Source organism: Copidosoma floridanum, unplaced genomic scaffold (assembly GCF_036245765.1).
Source record: "Copidosoma floridanum isolate Cflo_tuat_1 unplaced genomic scaffold, Cflo_Japanese_pri ptg000001l, whole genome shotgun sequence".
Taxonomy (NCBI): domain Eukaryota; kingdom Metazoa; phylum Arthropoda; class Insecta; order Hymenoptera; family Encyrtidae; genus Copidosoma; species Copidosoma floridanum.
In genome coordinates, this window is record NW_028321878.1 from 3918628 (window position 1) to 3925944 (window position 7317).

Here is a 7317-nt window from a genome sequence, read left to right on the forward strand (position 1 = left end):
GTTAAGTAGGATACACGTAAGAGTGACTGATGATTTTGATAAGATAAAAATCACCGCTTTTTTTTAGTTTGCTTATACTTACACTTTAACAGTTCCTCGACTGACTGCCTTGTGCTGCCATCTTTCGAAATCGCCTCTCATGATGTGGTCAGATTATTTTGATACTGTGCATGTTTTTCAAAAAATTTCTCACCATTTGAAATAAATCTTCAAAGTTGAAGTAAAATACACAATCTTTCGATAAATTATGTACAACACATGGTATTGTCACAAAAAAAAAAAAAAAAAAAAAAAATCATTTGTTCGACCGATTTGACTTTTTGAATGAAAACTTCTGTTGATCCATCATTCAATCAATTAATTTTGCTACTACTTATAGTAATTATTTAAATATTGACAGTCTGTCTATAACTACAAGGATGAAGATTCCCGCGAAAAAATTCAAATCTAGAGCAAAGTTGGAAGTTCGCGCTTCTCGGCACAGATGGCGCTCGCTCACCAAAGAACCGCGGCGACGTTGCCAAATTTTCCGCGCTCGAAGCATCACCTGGCGGAAAACGTGGGAACCTCCAGCTCACTCGCCCACACTTCCAAGAACTCCGTCGGGAGAGAGAGAGAGAGTGTGCGTATAAAGGATCAGTGCAAGCGAGTACCTACCTCGGGGTCGGACTGCCGCGAGTGAGCCGCAAGCGGTGCCTAGAGCAAACGCTAGCGCCGGTGCGTATATTATATGCTGTACTCGTGCGGTGTTTCAGTGCAGAAAGAAACCGGAGTGAAAATACCCAAAGTCAGAAGGAGAAAGCGTGTATCATATCAGCCACGGACGACCTCGTCATCACCATTTATTTGGTCATCGACGGGGGGGCTCTTATCGAGTGACTCGGCCACTCTCGCCGGAGCAACTACACGTACGTTACAGCAACGCCCGCAAGAGCGCTAGTCGTTACATACGCGCTTCTCGGCAGTGTACATACCTCTCCGCGAATCGTTGCTCCAAAAACTCCGGTGCAAGTAGTCTGCGTTGCATTTTGTCGTCAATCGTGCGGTTGCTGGGTTTTTGTAAAAAACCATTAGTAGCACAGAGCTTGTACTTGGCTCGCAGCTGCAAGAGCATAAAAAGTCCCGTAAGTGGTTTGTCTCGAAGTGTAGGAAGGCACAAAAGACACCTTCTGCCTGTGATACATATTATACGCCGCGAGCGAGGAGAGGAGAACTTGGTCGTGTCGTGTCGATGTCGTCGTCTACGTAGACGTGCTCGTGTGTGTGTGTGTGGTGCTCGCGCATTTGTGTTTGTATATATATATATATATGTGTGTGTGTGTGTGTGCATATCTCTGTGTTTCTGTTACATACTGTGTGTGTTAGCACGTATAACGCGCGCGCGCCCGAGAGGGAGAGCTAGCAGCCGTATAGTTGTGCCATAGAGAGGAGGCCTGGCCTGACTCTGCTGCTCCGGAAACTTGGATATATACCTACCTTTTACATGGGCACATCGTGATCGAGGAGGTCCCCGATACTTGTCCTATCCAGGAGTGCTGTTGAAGTTGTAAAGCCGGTGCTAAGGTTATTCTTACTTGTGAAGAAGAAGAGGAGGAACTGTCTTACAGTGTCTATCCTGTGGTGTGCAAAAAAAAAGGAGCAGCAAGAAACCGTATCATCTGTAGGTGTGTTACATGTTTGTGTGTGTGGGTGTATATGTATCTCGTTAACGAGAAGAGCAAGAGCAGAGGGTATACACAAGCGAAGGAGCAAGAAAGATGCAAGAGCTGAAGCTGTTTTCTCTCACACCACACTCTGTGATGTGTGTGTGTGTGTGTGTCTGTATACTCGTGTACGTGTGAATTTTCTCTCGGTGGCTTTCAAGGGGGCCAATACATATTACACGCAGCATGCAGGAAGGCTGAACACTGTTCAGCAGCAGCTCGTACGCGTATATATACACCTCGTTTCTCTTTCTCTTTCTTTCCTGCTGCTCTTGCTCCGATTCGGGACTCCGAAACTCCGAAAGCCGCGAGTGTGCTCTTGTGTACATATATTACCATGTACGCAGATGTATATATACATACATGCAGCAGCAGACTGGCTGCTGATCGTTGCAATGCAAAGTTATATTCGCACAGCTTATACTTAATATGTGAAACAGAGTGAGAGAAAAGGTGTGTCGGTACTTGTAAGTTTTATGTTATACTTATAGTAGCATCAGCAGCAGATCAGAGATATGTGTATTTGTATCGTATATCGTTGGTGTGCGCTCGTTCATTACACTGGGGTTAGCGTTGGAACGTGTCGACAACTATATTATACTCCACCCCCTCCTCTGGGTGTACAGTAATTATAAATCTTTTACAAAGCGCGGAAACTTGAAGCTTAGTTGAGATAGAAAAGAAGAAAGGAAAGTGAGTGCCTCTTCCTCTGATGTCTGTCCCCCTCGTTCCCGTCCTCGTCGTCGTCGTCGTCGTCGTGTGTCTGACGTGTGCGTGTGCGCGTGCGTCCGCCATTCCGACAAACAACACAAAATCTCGGGGGGCCTCGAGAGACAGCCGACGACGACGTTGTTGTTCCTCTCCTTCCCTCACTCCCTGTTTTTCTTTTTATCCTCTTCCTCTCTTTCCATACACTTTGAGTATTATTACGTTCTCTCTGTGTGTTTATGCGTGCAATAAGTATCAGCACGTCTTTTATACCAGCTTTACCTATCAGTGCAAACGAGTGCAGCGAAACACAGTTGAGTTGGTGCTCTTGTGGGGTTGTGCGAGGAGGAAGGGTACACCTAAAGCAAGAAGATCGAATTAGGGAGAGCCAAAAAGTGTGTGGCGAAGCAGGCAAACAGAGGAGCGTAGGTGATGCACAAGTGCGTGCGGAATCCAAGCTGGGAACGCGTATTATATATTATCAGCAGCTCCCCTGCTCGTGTATACCTACTTACTCCCTGTTCTTCTGCTAGCTCCATAGTGTGTGTATAAACGTGTCTGCTTGCTTCTGTGTACAACTATACATGGGTGTACCCATAATCATTGGTTCCTGTATTCATTACTGACTCCTCCTCCTCTTGCTCCCGGTATTTTTTTTTTTTTCTTTCTTTTCATTATATACGAGTAAAAAAATACAAAAAGATGGCGAGTATGGGGGGAGCAAGAGAGGGACAAAAAAAAAAGGAGCAAATTTCACGGGAACGTCGCTATATAGCTCCTTCTCGCTCGCGCGCTTTATTACAAACTTCTCTCGTGAAAATATATACGTGTATACACGACCGTCCCGTCCCGTTGCCGTCGTCGCCGTCGTCGTCGTCGTCGTCGTGTGCGCGAGAGCGAAACGGGTATTACAACAGCAGCAGCAGTAACGGCAGCGGTGGCGCGTGCTTTATCATATATACCTATATTATATCCTGTGAACGTACACACACTTATTGCAATACACACCCAAGAATTGCCGCTTCAGTGAGCCAAAGTGGAGTGTGTGTACTTACTCCGCGTTTTGCAGTGTATATTATATACTGCAGTTTTTCCTCTTGCGCTCTTTTTTTTCTTTTTTTTTCTTCAAGCCATGGGACATGAAAAATCGACGAACCATCGGCCGGTCGCTAGTTCTTTCCAAAGTCGTATACAACTTAAATCGAATTAAAAAAATAAAGCTCGGGGCTATCGGGTCTGCGAGCTCTCTGGCAAAAGATAACAAGAGCGAGATAAGCGAGAGAGGCACCCTCCCTCGTGCTCCTCCTTTGTATTTATCTTTCGTATTAGATACAGCCGACTTGGACGTTATGTGTTCGAATATGATTACCACCCAAAGGAATGGTAAATCGTGAAAAGAAAGAAAAAAAATTCCCGGTTTTTCCTCCTCTTCCTCCTCCTTCGCCTCGTTCTCCTGTACGTGCACTCACTGCGGTGTATGTGCATCATATTGTATGCGTGTAAACCTGTGGCCTCGGGAACAACCAGCATACGCGTCAGCTCCTGGTCTTCCCGTTTACCTTCCCCTATATTATATATTGTATCCTCGCACAACATCGCTACCACCATACCAGCTCATCTTTCCTTCTCGTTTGTTTCGGCGGCATCGGTTCGCGTGAAACAATGTTCCGTCGCCCACACAACAGGCCGGTCCATCCTGGCGACGAGCGGCTCATATCGACCGCAGACTATGTATAATAACCGTGAAACTCGCTATCCCTCCGGTTTGCCGGATTTGTGCGAACAAAAAATAAAAACAAAATAGGCAATCACGTGTAGCTCAAAAGAATAAACAATAGCCATCCAGCCGAGTGTAAACATAGTAGACGCTCCTACCTGCCAATCTCTCACTTTTTTATCGCGTCTTTTATCGATGCGCGGCGCGCACCCCTGTCGCGGCCGTGAAGTTCATACCGAAGATGGATAGGTATTGTCGATTTATTTGCTTGAAACGGCTCACAGCAGACCCAAGGAACGGAATATACACATTTCATCAAACAAAAGTATAATTACACGTTCAATATGCTCTACAGGGAACAAATCGTAATCTTATGACTTATAAAGTGTAGCTATACTTGTCAGCGATATAGCAAAAAAAAAAAAAAAAATTTATATAAGCACCGCTTCAGTGTCCCCTTCAATGAATATAGATTGATGAGTATACACGGCGAGGCGACGGCCGTCGGACGGGCATATGTGCGCGAGAGCGCCTGCCGTCGGATCACTCAAAATACGTACACTTACGCGCGGGCGACTCTTTTAAATTCTTCCGTATCGTCGTCGGCGTCGTCGTTGGGTGCAATGACTCCGAATTCCCGCGATGGTCAAACGGTAAACTCCCCGAGTTCTCGGCTCCTCGTCGACTACACGTATATAAACACATTACAACGTGTGAACGAGCGTATTTACGGACTTTCGATTTCTCGGAGAGCTCCTTTATCGCTCCCATTCCCGTCTCTGGTCGCCCTTTTTTTCCCCCGGATTTCGTTAACAGCGCGCTGTAAAATCATACCTCGAGAGATTTCACTTGCCCTGTACATACTTATACGCGGAGGAAAAAATCAACGAGGACAATATACGCGGAGGTACAGAGAGAAATCGCTGCTGCTTTACGGGGGAGTTTTTCGAGGGGGTTGCAGCCAACAGCGACCGGGGAGGTGGGAGATTAGGACTCGACTCTCGTGTTGACAAATGAATCGAATGGATGCGGGGATCCGTGGGGAGGAAGGAAAAGAAGCGTCACGCTGTGAAGGGATAGTCTTGTTTGTTTTTTGTTTTTTTCCTTCCTTCCACCCTACTTTTTTTCATGAAAGCATACCCTATACATCTATATTATACGCTCGATGGAACTTTCGTCGAGATCGTGAATTTTGCCTCGAGCCCCGAATCGTTTGATAAAATCGATCGATCGAGACGTGCTGCCGTACAATTACATCAGAGCGACGATCGAACGATAACAATACCTCTCTCTCGCGCTTTTTGTTGCCTATATATGTGTATACACGCACGCGTTGCTGAAATCGTTCAACTTTGCCCCGATAGTCGTACTCGCGGTTTTTCAGATCCAGGTGACGTCACTCGGGATTAGATTAGATAAAAAAAAAAAAAAGTCACAACTGCATGAATGAGTACATCAGAGCTCGTCTCTCGATCCGACGAGGGACAAGTGCGCCCTGCGTACACACAAACGCTCACGTGTGTCCCTCCTCTGGAGATACGTATTACATACATGCACGCATTAGGGAGAAAATGAGCTTAAACGTGGTCTCTTGTTGCGCTGCCGCAGCCACGTGTCAACGCGAGAGCGCGAAGAGGAGACAAACGGGATTTCGCAAGCGCAAACTCTCCGGCGAATAGACAGGGAGAGAAAGAGAGGAGAAAACAATGCTATACTGTTCCCCCCCTGGTGTACACTAACTTGGGTACTTATGTATGTATAGCTGCACCTCGCGCGCGTAATTCGAGAGATCTCGAGATTTTCGTTGACGTAACACACGCTCAAACGCTACGTATTAATACAAATGTATACTCAACTCTCTCTCTCTCTCTCTCTCTGACGCCTCAATAGAGTTTCTTTGGCACGATGCATGCAGTTTGCTAATGGTCTATATAGTCTAATGAGTGTGTCGTCCGTACCATATATAATAAGCGGGGGTGTGGGAGTGAAGTGCCTCCGTGTGAAATTAAGGTCGGGCAGTCGCGCGTATGTGGATCAAAAGCATTTTCTCAGAGAGAAAGGGGGAGGTGGGCCCGATGACAGCCCGATGTTAAATGACGGCTCATTATGAAATTCTTATAATGAGATCCAGCGCCGAGTAATGAAAACTGTCGACGCGTCTTCGTTATTTGCCGCCGATCTCTTCTTCGTCTTTTCTCTTTTTTATTTTCCTGCGACTCCTTTGCCATCGCGATGATGACATTTTATTTTTGTACTTACTACACGGCCAACGGGGGGGGAGCGGACATACGTTTCGTAATGCAATGTACTCGACACACGCGATGGTGCAGTTTTGTTTCTCTCTCTCTCTCTCTGCTTCGGAGATAGACAGGGAGATACAACGTTCGAGTTTCCCCCACTTTTTCCCTTTTCGTTCGCTCAATGTTACAGCTTTTGAATCAGTGCCAAGGTACCGGCGCGACTCGTATAATTAATACTCTCTGAACAAGCCTTTTCACGGAGACTGTTTTCTTTTTTCTCTTTGCTCGCGAAATCACGTTGTTTCAGAGTCGCGCTAAATTCCCGAATAATCAGACGGTGTAAACAATACCTCGCGGTTGTACCGTACATTCAAGGCACATAGAGAGAGATCTCGCATTCCTGCGTATGTATATAGAGAGGGAGGGGTGGGGAGTATAAACGGATCTTAAACATCGGGAGACGCTGTGGCTCGTTTGTCGTAAAAAAAAAATCGTAATTATCGGCGTACCGCAGGTTGCTGCAGGTATAAAAAAGAAAAGAAAAAAAAAAAACTCGTGAGCAAAAGAGTGTTAAACTCCGAAAATCGAGTCACCGCTCCGGCAAGGCTGAACGGCTAATTAGCGAGATAATGAATGAACATTAAAGTGCACCGGAGGGCGCGGGTGTATATGTGTAAAAAAAGCACACAGTTCACCGGGTAGTGTATATATGTACATGATTGTGTGCACTCGAGGCGCGCCAGGGGAGTGAATGAGAGTCGTAAACAATGGAAGGGGCAGAGGGGAGAGAAAAAGAAATGGCTGTGCTCCCCTCCACCCCGGAAATCGTGAAAAAGCCGTGCCCTTTTTTATTCCCTCGTCGTCCATATATAGATACTTACGCTCGTTCTCTCTTACTTATATATTTTTATGTACCTTCTTTCTTTTTATGCATATATTGGTGCGACGC